This window comes from Triturus cristatus, chromosome 8, assembly GCF_964204655.1.
Source record: "Triturus cristatus chromosome 8, aTriCri1.1, whole genome shotgun sequence".
Classification (NCBI taxonomy): domain Eukaryota; kingdom Metazoa; phylum Chordata; class Amphibia; order Caudata; family Salamandridae; genus Triturus; species Triturus cristatus.
In genome coordinates this window covers 835,383,960-835,401,660 of record NC_140591.1, presented here as the reverse complement: position 1 = coordinate 835,401,660, position 17,701 = coordinate 835,383,960, and the positions used below count along the sequence as shown (strand labels likewise).

General features: G+C 42.9%; 1 protein-coding gene across 17 annotated transcripts in view; it reads right to left on the bottom strand.

The window, feature by feature from the left end:
* MCF2L (MCF.2 cell line derived transforming sequence like) overlaps positions 1-17,701 on the bottom strand; it is a 927,044-nt gene that overhangs the window by 495,748 nt on the left and 413,595 nt on the right. The gene's annotated exons all lie outside the window — the stretch shown is intronic.

Below are 17,701 nucleotides of genomic sequence, written 5' to 3'. Positions count from 1 at the left end.
GGCCAGGCTGCTTTATTAAAAAAAAACGCACACCTCCGTGTAATAAAAAAAACTGCCCATAAAACACACGGATGCAGAGAAGACTTACGATAGGCCTCTGACAACGCAGCCCCCATGGGTGCCCTGAGACTGTCAAGTTCTGCCCCAGTCCCCTCTGCCACGCCATTGGACGAAAAGGCTTGGCACCGTTTAATTAATTCACTCATTAAGCAGCGCTGGCCACAGGGGAGGGCTATCTCGGAGAGTGCCCTCAGCCCTGGCTGGGAGCCAGAGGCGAAGCTGAGGAAAACTTCACACGGTGCGTTCTCCAAAGGACAAGTCGGGCTTGGGCGAGTTAACTGTTTATGGGTCTGCTGAATGCCGATGCCTCGAATGCATCACCTGACCGACATGAAGTTTGCGAATGCTAGAAGACATGTAAAAGTATTCTAAGCGTGCCAAGAGTATGTTATATAGACGTTATTGGGGAATGTGTTGGCGCTGTAGAAAAAAATACATATATTGCGAACGATTTTGTTTTTCCTGAACGTCTGACTCATTGTACGCATTCGCCACATGCCGATGTATCCCCCACACCGCACTAGCCTAAATACATTTTATTAACATGCGCCATTCCCCTTTTCTTTCGTGCGTTTTTTATAGAGAGCAGCAGGAAGCTGCCCAGTGCCAGCTGTTAGCTCGGCACTCCACCCTGCCGTCAGCTGGTAGCCAGCATGATGGGCCCGAATCAGGCAACGATCTTTGATAAACTCCAGGTTGCCACCAGGAGTGTGAAAGGTCAGGACGTGTCAATAATTTGGGTGTGGGGCTTCACTAGGCCAGAAGGTGTCACTAAAGTATACAAAAAAGCATATAGGCAGCCCCGCTGGAGTTAGGTGGCTGGAGAGTGCCAAATTATGCATATAAATTGAATACATTATATGCCAAAAAAGCCAAGTTAAGCGGTATAATGCAGCACATTTTGTGATAGTATTGCGGGATTATTTTGCCATTTTTATAAATTGTAACACTCTCTGTGCAAATATTTTCACCTAATTGAGACTAGCTTAACACTCAAATACAACCATAAACAATGGAAAGAGGACTAGTCAATCTTTGATAAGGGCTTTCCACTGTGCAGGAACACGTCGCATTGCTTTCAATAACCGAGTCCTTTGAGATAGATTTAGTTTTTGTTAAACTCTGCATATTATGCAGAAGATGACGACAATGTGCTAAATGTGATAAATCCATAATTATGCAGAGAACACCAAAGCCACAGAATCGCATAATTCTAGTGGCTCTGACAATAAGTCTTGCATTTGAAGGAAATGGGCAAAGATATAATGGCAGGCCTCGGCCACAGGTGGGGCCTGTACCTGGGACGGTGGAGGGGTTTACCAACAGCATTTGCCACTTTTTTTTTTTTTAAATTTGAATTTCGTTTGCTTTCTCTGGAGACCAGGAAAAGTACACTTGGCGCCCTTTTCCTGCTATGGAATGCTGGGATGCAAAGGAGGCTGACAGGGGCACTGAAAGTGCCATTTAAGACTCAGGTCCGTCCTATTGGCACACGTCACTTCCTGGTGCTGTGCCCTGCGACCGTCAACACACCCTGCGGACCTGGACTCAAGCTTCTTCTGCCTGCGAAGCTGCTGCCTGCCTGTCTGCCTCCTGGAGCCCGCCCGCTCACCCGGAACCCGGTGGTGGTGACTAGTGGTCCGAAGGCCTGACTAAGCATGGAGGATTTTCTCAGGTTTCTGGCAGGGATGTCAAACCTCTGCACTGTCGCACGTGAAGAGTGTGGCATGTGAGGATGGTTTGGGTAGGGCCTGGGCTGAGCTTGGGGCAAAGGGGTGGGGGAGTGGTTCAGCAAGTGCACTAGGAGCATGGTACAGCTCAAGGGCAGGGTCGCCGACAGGAACACAGAACAAGCATTTGCAATGCAATGGTCTCGGCATTGGTAAAGTTAGAGCTATTGGCATTGCTCATGACATTATTTTTGTTTATGTTTTTGTTTTTAAAACATTTAAAGAAACGGCATTGTTATTTACAATGTCAATAGCTTAATCACTCTCAAATGCGAGACCTATTGCATTTGCACCCACACACAGATTAAGCTATTGACATTGTAAATAACAATGCCGTTTCTTTACATGTTTTAAAAACATAAACAAAAATAATGTCATGAGCAATTCCAATAGCTCTAACTTTAACAATGCCGAGACCGTTCCAATGTAAAGGGTCAGCTTGCTCCCCTCATGCCGAGGTCTGAGTTGTAAGCTGTGTGGGTTACAGGTAGTTGGTCGTCAGTAAGGAGTTCAGCCTTCCACATCTAGGTACATAGGTTCAAATCTAGATTCGGGCCGTCCATTCTCAGCGCCCGGTGTGACGCCAGCTCTACATTGTTTGAGGCCGAATTGAACATTAGCCCACTGAGCCAGAGGCTGGCCACAGGCCCAGTGAAGTTAGAGTGCATCTGGGATATCTTTGAGTGACGTGCAATGCCTAGGTTGTAATGTGAACAGGGATCAAGTTGGATACCTGGACTCCTATGAAGGCAGAGCAATACCCATCATTACAGCGCCACGAAGCACCAAAACTACAGAAGCAAGCACTGAACAAAAAATATAGAACTTTCACTCCCAAAATCACGCCCACTGACATAACCCATGGACATGTATTTACTTGTGTCTCAGGAAAGTTTGAAGTATACTCATGACAATGTGCACTGGCATCAGATGTAATTCTGGACTTAAGGGAAACTAGTGGCAAAATGCTGGTATACTAGGGGATCCTATGGCAAAACACTGAAACACTGGAAGTAATTATTGGCATATGGGATAACTGTGGCAAAATGCTGGCATTGGCAGGAGGAACCCAATTTATGGAATAAAGGGGCACTCTTGGGAAGAGAGGTGCTGGCATATTAGCACATGGAATATAGAGGTAGTAAATTCTGGTACTGTCATATTATACGTAACTATTGGCATAAGGGGGCACCGATGGTATGAGGGAGATCATCCATGATAAAATGCTGGTCCGGACACCATCGAAGTGATTGACAAATGGGGCCTACTGCATATTTTAAAATAAATTGGGTGAACCCCTGGGGAGCGTGAGGCTTTACTGACTTGGCACACCATGAAAGTTACTATTTAATGGGTGCTCTTTCTGAGCCTACCGGCTTTGGGCAAATTTAGGTGAAAATTGTTCTGTATAACTACAGCACAGTTTGTGTGATTCATTTCCATTTTTTCAAAGCATTCGTGTGAATGGGCTAGAGGGGGGGCGGGGAGGGGACAAACCTTTCCGAACCCCTCTTACAAGAGCAATGTGGGCTTGCTTGCTTGACTAGGCAGAGTTCAGGGCAAGTACCACCACTTCCAAAGCACCAGCGGCCAATGGAAGTAGGATCTCCGAGGATAAGTTAGGTCTGGCCATGAACAAATGTGAATATGTAGAAGAATAAAGCATACAATTCAGCCATCCACGGATGATTGCTTTAGCTTTTGCTGTCCTTGCAAAGCGAATCCTCTCTCAGGGTTTACGAGATGGTATAAACATGGCAGCTTTTCGTGATACTGACAAATGACCATTGAATTAATACACGTTTTGTTCATTTACTGGTATTCTTCCAACGAACAAAACAGACCTACTTTGCAAATTAGATCATAAAACCTAAAACCAACTGTAGTATCAACAGGGCTGGGTTTTACATTTTCAGCGCGGTACTCAGCAACGCTGTTAAAGGACTCCACGCGATGTACTTTATCGCATGAATTTGTTTGTAAAACACTGTATTACCAAATCATATACCGCATGACGAGGTTTTTAGGAGTTACCGAGATGGTAAAACATGCGTGCTTTCTTAACAGGAGCCATGAGTTTTCTCTAAGAACGGCTCCCGCTGACGCTATTCCCTTTCAGCACTACACCCCCGCCGCCACCACCGCCCACTCGCACACTGTCACAAATTCTAGCTGCTTCTGAATAAGAGAGGCAGCTGAAAGGACCGTTAATCTCACACAAAAGAAAAAGACCGTGCACTAAAGCAGCACACCAGCACGAAAGCCGCACGCCGCCTTCGCAGCACGCCATTCATCGCAGGCAGGGAAACCGCCACTGTCCAAAAATAGGAACGTATCTTACACACCAGCTCCCCACAATCGTGTCCGAAATCACAACGCAAACGCACAAATAGCCGACCTCGGTCCTTGAACCACAAGGTAAAATGTAAGCACTGTGCTACGTAATGTAGTCAGTTCTCTCGTGAGGAAAAAAAAAAAACGAAGGCTAAATGAAGAAAATGCCCCCCTCGTGGGTTTCTAGATGCATGAAAGCCGATTGTCACAGAAAACATACTTTAGGTCCACCACGCCTGCTTTTGGCACGGGATATTCGATTCGAAGGAGCACATGAAAATGCAGCTGCCTCCATTTGGAAAGAGAGCATGTTCTGGCATCTGACATAGCTAAAAATAGCTCGCTCGGTCTGCACCCTGCCTTACATGAGCAAATCATCCAGTTACAATTCGGCTTTAATTCCGCGGCTCATAGTGCAATCTGGTTATACGTTTGGTTAAAATTCTACTTCATGGCACACGATGATTATAAAGCGTTAAGCTGCATTGTCAGAAAAATGCCCACGCGTTTATGGTGTTGTTCAAAACACAATCGGACCATAACAACCGCTCCCTTTACAAATCTAGATGCTGCTTTTGAAATATAACACGAAAAGGCACAAATACATGCAAATTAAACAAATCGTCGGAAGATTACGGCCAAGCAAATAGAGGAACAAGGCAGAGCAAAACGCACACCACTGCCTTTCTCCGAGGTCAAGAAGAAATGCCTCGGAGAAAGGCAGCGGCATTTTCGGATTCGGGGGCGTGTTTGTCTTTTCTCTCCTCCAGCCATTGGCTGGAGGAGATAATTAGACTTTCTGAAAAAAACACGCCCCCCGATCTGAAAAGGACGGGGCCTGATCGGAGAGACAAACCTCTTCTCCAATGGCTGGCCAGCATTCAAGAGGCCAGCCAATGGAGAAGAGGCGAGAAGAGGGGCGGGTTCAAGCCCCTCTTCTCCAAAACATTAAATCTCTCGACTTCCGGTTCTGCCTTCGGCAGACCGGATGGTCCCGAGACCTAAAAAGGGCATTTATGCCTCGCTTCCTATTGGCACCCAAATCACTTCCTGGTGCTATGCAGCGGCCAACTTTCGACACATTCGCTGACCCGGACTCAAGCTTCATGTGAGCTTAGTACCAAGCTATTGCCTTTGCTAAAGCTCGTTTGTAAAACATTGTTAAAAAAGTCAAAAAACAGGAGTGAAGGCAAACATAACGGCTCTCTGAGTCCCTAAAAAAGGAAACGTCAGAATTTAAAGAAAACACTTGCCAAGGCCTAATGCACTTTCCACATGACTCGGAACAGGAGCAGATCAGATTCTCTGGACATTTGGTGCTCTGGAGCAGCACATGGAGCAGATTTCTGTTCCTCTAGTAGAAGAAACATTTCCTTTCCAGTCATGCCAAGTACACCTTCTCAAACTCTGGCTGAGTGAATAAAGCAGCCCGGCCCTCTCCTAGTGCCATTAATATTAAATTTGTGTGCCACTCCCTGTGCTTTCAAGTAACATGTAGAATGTAGGAGTCAAAAGTAAACCCAGCTAATAAAGTTAAATCTCTTTAGTCAAACCTCGTTGAAAATATACTTGCTGCTGTGCTTTTGTGGACGACCTGGGAGGGGTGAGGAGCAACATTGAAGGCAGGGTGTGTGAGGAGGAAGCAGCACATGGGACAGAGAGCAACAAAACGCATGCATTCACATGGACTGCTCAAAGAAAAATAAAAAAAGTAGTTCCTCATGTGAGTAGTGGAAGGATGGGAAAAAAGCAAGGCTCTAGGGAAGGGGCAAACACAAGAAGAGTGAAAAAAAACATTGAATAAGAAGCAAGCAAATGAGATGGACAAGAAAGCTAACAAATTATTAGAAATGAGCTGATCCAAAACCCACTCTAGGCATTGATATTGTACACAATAGATGTTCAACAACAGATCACTAAAAGCTTTGTGTTGACAGGACCTAAAATGCCTTCGTTTGTTTATAGATGCAAAAAGCAGAGCTGGGATGAGTGTAAGAGAGGGCAGGCATCAAGACAAAGAGGAGATTCTGAAAACCTGTTGTGAATTTTCTTTCCGGGGTAGGTAAAAGAGAGATGAAGACAGGCTCTGAACATTAGCTACCAGAGAGTCAACAATCCCAGTTCACCTCTCTAGCTCTGGTGCACACATTTACAAATGAAAATAATAATTTCACAGTGGGCAGAAATGCAAATGTGATAAGGTAAGAGAGCTGTGATGTGCATTAGGCAAAAGGTTACGTCAGTAAATATTTTCAGGTCTTTAGGGACAATATTTTCCAGTTCTGTGTTTTAATAAGATAATCGTGTGCACTACAGGATTTGTAATCCTTGGAAGTTTAGTTTACACTGACTTGCAGGAGTGAAGACTTGAATAGAATGTGGTGTCGTTTATGACATGTAGCCATTTGGAAAGCTAAAGGATCGTTCATCAGTTCCTGTTCACAGGTCGCTTGGCAATTGGTTACTGCCAACACCCATACCATAAAGGTTTTTCACTGTAGAGGCTTACATGGTCCCTTTTGCGTCTGCTCTGGCCATACTTATCTGCAGTGCTGGCAATAGACATTCGCTACTGGAATTTCCCATAAAGGTCTTTGTCGGCTGGAGCATTTCCTCCAATATGTGCAGACACTGCAAAAGTACGTCTACGTGGATGTGTGGTGTAAGAAGCCATGTTCACATCCCGTAGTCCTGGCTCTGGAGAATTCCATGCATGAGGCATTTATTTTTTACCCTTTTCTGTTTTTTTCTTCCTGGGTTGCATGGAGGACATTTCCAATGGGAAATTCACCACTATTCTGATAAATTACAGGCTTTCAGGAAGAGTAGTTTACCACGGACTAAATCTGTGATTGTACCATCATTATAAGCTGAAACGATGGAAGCCCCGATGAAGCAAGCACAGCAGTTCTATCGCCGATTGGTCATCTCTAAATAATCATTTGGAATCGCGATAGCTGTAGTTTGTTTGGTGCAGTTATTGCGATAGCTTCTGCTAATTCGGTCACTAAATAATAACTGAGTAATTGCAAACCCTTAGAATGCAGCGAGTCTTAATGAACGCCCTCCATTCACTTGAGCTGAAATAGCGAAAATGGGTGACAGTTGGGACGATTTGTGGTGGGTTAGGTTAGATGGTGTAAATGTTTTTAAGTTTGTGAAAGTGGATGTTGCACAGTTCTGAAATTAAATGGACAGTTATACTGAAAGTTCGATGTGTAAGTAGCTCTTTGGTTCTGGTGATGTTGTGCATCATTAGTTGTTACCAAAATAAAGATTTATTGTCGTGGTCACCTTTTTCACTGAGATGATAATAAATCTGTGTATCTGATAAGAGCTATGATTCCATCACCAGCTATTGGAAAGGAACAGTAAACAGGCATATATTAAAAGCACCCCCGAGGGCCAGCATTTCAGTATATGGACTGTGTAAGGGCATTTATATAGACCACTTTTACCCAGAGAGGTCTCTAGCCACTTAATAACTAAATGCGTACTTAAAAGAGGCGTGCCATGAGCAGACATTTAAATGTAAGAAGGCTAGAACAGGCGGGATGTGAGTATGGAGATGATTCCAGATGATGGCTGCTTGTGTGGCAAAACAGATTGCACCTAGTTAGCCAGCTTAAATTTAGAGGTGGCAATGAAGTTAAACTGGCCACTCCCCGGGCCCTAGTGAGAAAGATATATAGGCTAGAGCTACCTCATACAAAATCCTCAGGATGAGGCTTGTAGTCTGGATTTTGACTGAAAGCCAATCAAGTGTTATCCTAGTGACATAGATAGGGCGAAACCCAAAAATCAATCTATCAGCCGCGCTTTGTGCCATCTGGAGTTTGTGCAAATGGGAGTCAGAGAACCAAACATACAAGACATTTACATATACGAGCCTTGCATTAATGGAAGTCCCTATGTCAATGGATTTGTGTTGCTAAGGCAGGAAAGGTAAGATTTTCTTTAAAGTACACAATTGTAAGAAACAGGTACAGACAGCTGTTATGATTTGCACTCCACAGGGTACACTACAATCAAAATCAAATCTAAAATGTTCTACTTTGATGGCCTCCCCTCTCATCAAGTGACAGGGGAGGAGTTATGTCCCTGAAGATGGAATGATATTTTTGCACAAAAATATATTCTTTGTTTTTAAGTCCATTAAGCTTGAGGAAATTCAGTCTCATCTGCTCTTTGATCTCATATACAGTGGGGCGAAATCTTTAGCCCCAGAAACTAAAACAGAGTTGAGCGTCATCCGCCCTATTGAGTACTTGCTAATTATGTTGAAAAGGGAGGAGAGTTGGATTTTGAAAAAAACTATGAATAAGGGGAATCCAAGGAAATCCTGCATGAAATACCCACAAGATCGGAGATGAATGGGCCAAGTTGCATGCAATGCGATCACCCTTCCAGGATGAAGCCAAACCATTTCAAGGAGACACTTTCAGACCTTGACAACAAGGTCAGACTGACAATAATAATCTTTTTTCCATGGTTTCAAAGGGCACTGAGAAATGTAACATAAAAAGCAAGATAGCTCGTTTCTGATTAGCAGATCTATGGATATCATCCCAAAACCTGATCAGAGCAGTGTTGGTGCCATGTAGGGGCCTGTGATAGGACTGCAGAGGAGAAAAATACAGATTTTCATCCAGTCGCTCTTGAAGTTGACTCACTACAATTTCTCGACTAGTTTCACAAGGACTGGCAGGTTCGTGATAGGTCCAAAATACAAGTTGTTTTTACTTTTAAGAGAAGGGTGGTCCAACCTTTTCTCCAAAGGAAAGCAATTATGCTGGTGGAAATGGATAGGATAACCAACAATGTAAGTGCCAATTCAACTTGATTTTTAAAATCAAGCCTGTTGCACGGTTCACTGAAGGGTCAGTAGGTTTGAGATTAGTAAGAAGTAGACTGCATAAACTGAAACTGGAGAAAGTTGATGGTGAATGCACGGTCAGTTCTTAGAACAATGCTGGCACATGCTGCTGAAGAACAGAGGAAGGGGAGACCTTTTTTTCCTAATAGCGACTTCTGCGTTCTTAGAGAAGGTATTCAAATTATCAAAGAACGAAAATGAGCAATGCATTTGAGAAGAGTTGCCAGAGGAAGTGACAAGCAAACTGGTAAGTAGGAGCCCAAGATTTTGCTTAGTTTTCCCTGATGGCATGCATACATAGCTGGGCGTAGGCTAAGGAACTTATGTCCCGTGGTCTGTGAAAACTGGCCTATTTCGCTTCCCATCTTCATTTTAGCCTGCTTTACTTATTTTGGTTCAAAAGAGAACAATGGTGCTTAGTGGACTTGGTTTCTCTTAATCAAAACCGGCCAAAATGTGTCCATAATACTGGACATGAAGGCTGCAGAAAACCAGGAAGAAGCATGAGAAGAAAAAGGTATCAAAGAGCAACAGTAAAGATTCAACAGTGTGATCGCATATATATTTCACTTGCACAACAGAATTAGATCTAGTAGGAGCAATCTAAGATAAATATGGCTTTTGACGTGTTAGAGGCTTACTATTCCGTTTGTTATAGGTGTCAATACTGTACATCTTCATTGTATTTAGAATGTGATTCCCCATTATGTTTTATCGTCTACATAATGTTCTTCACCTGGAGCTGTTGCGGTGTGAATACACCTTAACTAAAGCTCTTCCAGCGGCCCCACTACCTGTTGTATTACTACATGTTTGTACTACTGGATCTTACTAGACTGGCTTTGATCACTCCTTTTTAGATGCAACATCATATTGACGGAATTTGATGTAGGTATTGCACTGCATTGTGTAGTTTCCCTCAATGTCTGAGGAATCCACAACTGTAACGCCATCAACACAACGAAGGCAATGCTCTAAAAGGTGCTTGACATTTTCTCGCTGGACCTCTTTGTGACATTACCTTTTCATGACATTCTTGCCCATTTGCAGCAATTGCCTTTGTGGCTTTTCTGCCGCACTTCCTGCTCAAGTCACATTTGTTTCTGGAGTCAAATGGACAGGCTCGTTCAAAATGTCTCCCTCAGGTCCAGACATCACGTGGAGCCTTTTCAAGCATCCATACATGCTAAATCTACGTAAGTGGGTTAAAGAGGCAAACTAAGCGAGGTCGTTTGTAGTCATTACTATTCGGATTTACATTTGCTCTAAGACTAACTGTTCTGATACAAAAATATTCCTGTCTCATTCTTTATTATTTGGGTAATGTTATCTCGCCCACTTATGCTTAACATACCATTTTTACTTGCAGCACATTCTATGAAGAAGTACATTTCTTACGGGAAGTTCCAAAACCGTATCTGTGCAACGTTCACAGTGTGACTTAAGAAACTGTATGGAAAATATATTATGAGGGACCTCACATGACTTCTGTACATGTGGGCATATACCTCGCATACAATTTTCATGCAAGCCACCATCAAGAGCAATTCACAAATGTGAGACATGTTTGGAAACATTCCCTGTGAAAACTGAGCTGCAGAGCTAACGTGAGCCCTTGAGTTCATCTAGAAGCTGCAATGGGCGCCACAACTTTTCTCTCACAAAAGCATATCGTACCAGATGTATCTCAAAGTAGCAGACCAACGTGCAATGCAATAAAGCTGTAAAGGAAACAAGCATTTGCAATGCAATATGTCTTGCAATTCCGAGATTTTGAGCTATTGGCATTGTAAATGACAATGCATTTAATTTGTGTGTTTAAAAAACCTGCAATAATAAAAGGCATTGTCATTTACAATATCAATAGGTAAACGTTTTTAAAATACCCAACCTATTGCATTGTTAATGCTTGTTGTTTACAAGTGCCCCATGCTGCGCTTTCACCTTAAAAAGAGGCTAGGCCCCTTTCTTTAGACGAGCCGTGTCTAAAGAAAGGTCCGCAGCTGCTATTAAAGTGAAAGCGCGGTATGGGGCACTTTTACCAGAGAAAAGCATTTGTTTGTCAAGTTGACAAACAAATGTTCTTTTTTGATAAAAATGCCCCGTAAAAGCGCGCATAGTGCGCTGAATGTTGCAAGAAAGAATGCCGTGCCTGCAGTAGGAAAAACTCATTAGAGAAGATGGTGCTTACAGACTATATTAGACGTACCTTGTAACAGCCAAAGTAAAAGGGCCAGTCCTCATGGGAGGTTACAGATGAAGACAAGGCGGTACTAAGTAGGGACTAACAAGCCTAATAACGAATCTGAAGCCAGTATTTACGAAGGACAATGACACAAGCAAATGACAAATATGGGTGGAGAGTGGGCGGGGCTTCAAATCCATACTCCAATAAAGCATGCCTCGCACAGCAGCACATGCGCTGCCCTGGCTTGACCTAAAAAAGATGTCCATTTTAACGTTGTCACAAGTGACGTGGCCTAAAAGATTGAGCTGGAATGCCATTTCTGGGGCATACTCAAGATTTTCATGCATATAGTGATCCAATTTAATGGCACAGTCTTCAAAGACAACGTACGGGAATGTGATTGAAGAAAATATTAATAATTAGAATTAATTCAAGCATTTCATTCAGCGCCTATAGTGTTTATCAATGAGTCACTGTAAGTGGCAGAGTTGTGGCTAGACATGGGTCAACCAGCTTGCTTTGTCTTAGGAACTTAAGCTGCAACTTACTACTAAGGCAGAAATTTGTAGCTGATTATTTGTGTTGCCGTAGAGACTTAATGTTAGATAGCGGTTCAACCTACAGGGTCTCTTTTAGAGCAGCGCCATCATAGGTTAGCTTTTGTCAGGTCCCTGTCTGTAATGTCTCAGAGAGTGAAAGAAATGATTAATGAGACAGCCCCCATAGTGAATTATCAGTGGTTAAGCACTTTGGGCAGGCCTGCCCTTTTCAGGAGACACCAAAACTAGCTAAACATGATCCACTAATGCCCTAGTCTGCTAATGTGTTTTACAAGGGTGGAAAGGGTCCTATACAGTGCGATACAAAATAATGGTAGGTCTTTGCTTGCAGTGGCACAGTGAAAAAAACACAAGATTTAATGAAATGCACACAGAGTATTTAAAAGTGTCCACATGAATTCAAGAATTCTACCCATCACAGTTTTAATTTTGCAATTATATTTTGAAACAAGGTTGCAAACACTAACACCATAACACCATGATAAACATACACTTTCTTATCTAACACGTGTGGTAGACAGAAATCAGCCACAATGCTAAGCCACCTATATCGGGCAATGTAGGAGACCTTCAGACAATGGTCTTTATATCAGGCCCTCACCAGCCTTGTACCCCTTGTCTCATCGAACAGTGATGATGAGAGGATACAAGAAGCTGGTGTGTGATGTGTACGAATTGTCAGACAGAGACCGAATAGTTCTGCTACATATATTTCAGCCTCAAAATGGCACACTAGTGTGTTGAATAAGCTAGAACAATCATACCATTAAGCAATTGTGCTACATATTTTCGCCAACCAATGGTTTTCATGAAAACTATGCTTTAAACAAGTTTTTAATATTTGAATACGTGATCAAAGACACAGACAGATCACCGGTGAGTCATAAAGATGGATCACTACAAAGCATACAGACACTTTTTCCAGGTATAAAAATAATTTTGTTTTCTAATCTCATAAAAAATGTATTACAGATAATCTTGTCTGCCTAAGTCAACAGTGCCAAAAAAGAAGGTGCATGTGTAAAAGAGATACATAGTGGAACCTGGGGCGATTCGGCCAGCTCCCCGGCCTTTACCATAGGAATACATGCAGCCAGTTTCTTAGCCTTATTTACAAACACCCCTGTAAAAAGCAGCAGCTCAGCGTTCCTGCAGTTCAGGTTTAATTTAAACCGGAAGTGCATTAAAGTTGTAACCAGGAAATATAAATGACAATACATTGTTTCTTTTGAAATAGCACTCATTCTCCATATCCAGTTCATAAATATGCATAATCAAAGGAAAGCTAAGGTTGTGAGTAGGTGATGTGATTATCAGGACTTTGACTGTCATAATGTATCCAACGGTTACGAACAAAAATTGGCAAAGCCAATAGGTCTGGTGTAAGCCACCAACCTTTTGGTTTTGCCATGCTTGTTTTGTTTAATCGTGGTTTTTCCAAAAGTTGTCGGGGAAGCTGCCGGGCCCGAAACAGCCTAAACACAAAACTGGCTTAAAGCAAAAGTATTTTCTCAAAAACACATAATGCCATAATAGTCCACAGCATTTAAGGGAACTTCTTCTCGTGTCGATGTGCTCTTTGTAAAAGGGAAGAATGCAGTCACTCACAATGAAGTTAGCCAGTGGCTAAAGTGGGATGACCCATTGTCCCATAGTGGAGTGGGCAAAAGAAAAAAGTGAATGGCGCCTTAAGAGACCAACTGATTAACAAGGCTGTCTGAAAATCCTTCTAAGTAAACATATCATACATATAAGTTTATCAAAGTCTAACGCTCGACCTAAAATGCAAGTGTAATAAAATTTAAAAAGACAATATATTCAATATGTTTTTGTCGCTGTCGGCTAAATTACGTCTACCATTAAAATTAAACTTTGAATTCATTCTAAAAAGTTACTTAATTCTGAATCTTATCAAAATGAGAATATAAAAAGTTATTTAAGAGGCCTTCATAGGAGTTTTCCTTCTGGGAATGTAAATTTAGCAAAGCAGACTTGGGATTACTTTAAGCAATGGTTTCAGTTGAAGAAAAATATTATCCCTGCTCAAAAGACCAGACCATCCAAGGGCAGCTGTTTTGAAATTCCTTGACAATTCAAAAAGTATGCTATTATTAGAAGGCAGGTGCAATAAATGCCTATAGAAACACAGTTGGTTGATATTAATAAAAAAATATATATGATCTTTTGATATGTAAGGAGATGATGATGCTGCGTTACCTGTCACAATAAGGGTAGTCTTGCACACATTCAATTATTTATTTAGCTGATTGGTAATTCATTAACATGTCACTAAGGTTATTTCACAGCTTAAAATAAGAAAACAAAGTGTCAGTAATCGATTAGTTAGGATGAAAGGAGGAACTTTAATTGTTAATCGATGGAAGACTAGACAAAGGTCCCATACAAAAAGGAGACAGTGGTGGTCCTGATGGAGTATGATGAGGAGTTAAATGTCTCTTTGAAAAGGTTGTTTTGAAACTTTTATTTAAAGATGTTAAGTTGGCTATGGATCTATGATGAGGATTCGGCAAGTTTCATAGGTGAGCTCCCTTTCCTCTGACAGATTTTATACCATGTTTTTTCTTTGGGAATTGGGAGGGCAAATCAAATTTAAATTGGTAGATCTAAGGTCAAGGCACACGATGCATAGGGGACTGACTTGGAAATACTAGGACCTTCTCCCCAAAAAGATTTGAAATCTAGACTCAGAACTTTCATATACTTTGTTCCTCCAGAAAACATAACGTTCTATTAGGACTGGTGTAATGTTTTCATACTGGTAGAGTAAGGAAAACCCCATGGTCTTTGTATCAATACCCCTCTGTCATTGTATTCCCAAACTACTCATGCAACTAAATCACCAAGCACCCCATTTAATTCACATAAAAAATATCAAACCCCTGTTACACCCTAATAACATTACCACAATGGTACAAGCCAGTCTTCGCTACTTTGTACTATAGTAAGGCGAGCTAAGCTCCTCCTTACTGCCAATGAATACAGTTTTCCACTCTGCGACTAGGATAAACTCTAGCACCAGAAAATATGACCTAAAGGTCCTACGCTGGCTTTCTAGAGTAGGCAGGATCAATTTCAAGCTGGCTTGCATCACTTTTAACACACTATAAACAGGCAGACTACCTCACAATTGTTCTCAAAATCTTGAATGACAACAGTAATGTAAGAAGCACGGACACTCTAAGACTAGAAATTAAAACGAAATGCAGTTCTTATACAACAACAAATCAGTCTTTCCTTGGAGCACGCTCTTCCATCTGGAACTTGCTCCCAGCTGACAGGAGATGCTCAGAAGATCTCAACTTCTGCAAAGGACTAAAACCTTCCCCTTTTAAAAAGTTATCTGGGATATTCATGTTCTCTCTCTCTCTCTCTCTCTCTCTCTCTCTCTCTCTCTCTCTCTCTCTCTCTCTCTCTCTCTCTCTCTCTCTCTCTCTCTCTCTCTCTCTCTCTCTCTCTCTCTCTCTCTCTCGCTCTATCGTTCTCTAACTCTCTCTCTCTCGCATCTCTCGCATCTGCTAATCTCTCTGGAATCAACTACAGCTTCCTTAAATGTTATCCCCCATTAGTGTACTCTTTGTCAGGAAATCTCCGAACCTCTTCAACTACTACCCTGTCTTGAGTTTTTTTTGATAGCCACATTTCTCTATTGTACTGTACTATCCTACTACACCTCCTTTGTTAGTATTATCTCGCCAGTTATGCCTGCCCTTTCTCATTACTTACTTGAAGGCTTACATCTGTATTTTCTCTTCTCTTCCTGCCAACCTTTCTATATTTTTCTTCCCATCAACTTTACCTCTGTCACTCTTCTTGCTCTCTTTTACTCCCTATTCACAGCTCTTAGCTTTTATTTCATGAACTATATCCTCTCTTGATCTCTGCTGAGATTGCAACTGAATCATAACCAGCCCAAGTTTATGAATTCTTATGGAAAAGGGTTTCAGTATGGCTTCTTTTGAAGGGGTTGCCTTGTGACACCAGGTTTATTTTATTGTACAGCTTCCTTATACCATCTAGATAGAGATGTGCTTAATTGAAATGCAAAATTAAAATACAGCAAATATTTTCTGAAATTCAACATAGTCTTGTACTTGGTTTTGTAGTCTCTAGAGGTATTTTTATTCTTGTTCAAGGCGCTGGAAAAGACCGTATTGCAAATGGGCAGCCAAAATTGCAAGTTCAATTTGGTTGGTCAATCGTAAAAAAATAAATAAAAAATAAATCAAAGATAGAACCTTTCTCAATATCACGAGTTGGAAGTTGGTTTCCTTTGCTTGTACAGCGATTTGCTCACTGGACAAGAGCCTATAGTCACACCAACTTCACGATTTTTAGGTCTTGCCTTGCGACGTAGCTCATGCGCTTCACGCTTGGTGAGATCTATTGTCGTTGATTTTCTGCCGAAGGGGCACAGGAGATGTGCACGCGCCCGGACATGCGATGTGCACGTGTACGGCTCGCCAGCGTTTCAGCAGAACGTGTACATGCTGCGATTTCACTTTCCTAGTTAGTTGCGCCACGGAGCGGGGTCTGCTACTTATAGTGGGCTGGAAGGGTTGACCCCTCGGTTAAGGGATGTCTTTCAGGGCAGGGAGTCTGCTTCATGGATTAAGGATCTATCTTTTACTTGGGTGAGTTTTTTTTCCTATGATGAGGCACAGGGATCTACTTGTGTGGAGGGATCTACTCCACTGAGCAGGGGCCTCTACTTACTCCCTGAAGCTGGAATCTATTCCAGCAGTTAGACACCCTGGTCATCTTCCCGTAGTAGGGGTACTCTCCAACCAGCGGCTCGCACTTCAAGGAGCGGAAGATCTCAGAGGAGAAATCTTTTCTCAAAGGGTCTGCTCTTGTATCAGGAATCTCTATACAGAGGGAATCTGTGGAGTTCAGCTTCTCGTCGTAGCCCTCTGCCCCACGGAGCACCCCTATCTTCGGAGAGAGTAAAGGCTGCCCCTCGGGGGTCTGTTATGTGAAATAGGGATCCTGTCCACTGAGCAGTGCGCTTCCAAGGTGGGGATCTACTCTCGATGTAGGGATCTCTTCTTTCGGGCTGGGGATACACGACCCCCTGCCAGGATGCGTGCTTCGATGTGTTTACAGCACCTGTTCAAGGGCAGACATCGGGAACCTGTGAGCGCAGATGTCTGCAAAGGGTACGGTGCCCACCTGAGAGGGTATGGTGCCCATCTGTGTGGGTATGGTGCCCACCTGTGAGGGTATGGTGCCCACCTGTGAGGGTATGGTGCCTAGCAGTGGAGCCCCGTACGCTGCCCACTTATGTAGCACAGTGCCCCAGTATATCTGAGGGTGAGCTGCAGAAGGCCCTGCTGTGTACCGATGAGTTACCCTGCTCTGGTAATGTGAGGGTAAGTTCAGGGTACAGAGTCCTGTACAGAGTGAGTGTATGCTACAGTGTCTGCCGCTCCCTGTCTTAGGGACGCGCGTTCCCAGTACATTGCGCTCTGCTACGTGTTACGTGAGTGCAGAGTACAGTGCCCTGCTGTCTACCAATAGTGAGTTACACAGCTCTGTCATTGAGAGGGTGTGTCGAAATCACAGTGGCCCGTCCTATAGAAAGGGGGAGTGTATACTACAGTGTTCTGCTGTTCCATCTCTTAGGGATGTTCACCACATGCTGCGAGTGCATAGTACAGTGTCTCGCTGTGTACCGAAGTGTAATTATGTTGCCTTGTTATAGGGACGGCGAGTTCACATCTTACAGGATGGGTGATGCAATGCCTAGTCCAGTGTTCTGCCATTGACCGAAATGCACATTGGTAAGTGCACAGTAGAGTGGTGCCTCAGACAGGGAAGGTGGGTGAAGAGTGCACAATTAGACAAGAAAGGTGATCGCACTGTTCACAGCCACAGAGGCAGAGATCTCTCAGTGCAGTATAGGTCTATCTGCCTTACAATGATGGGGCCGGCA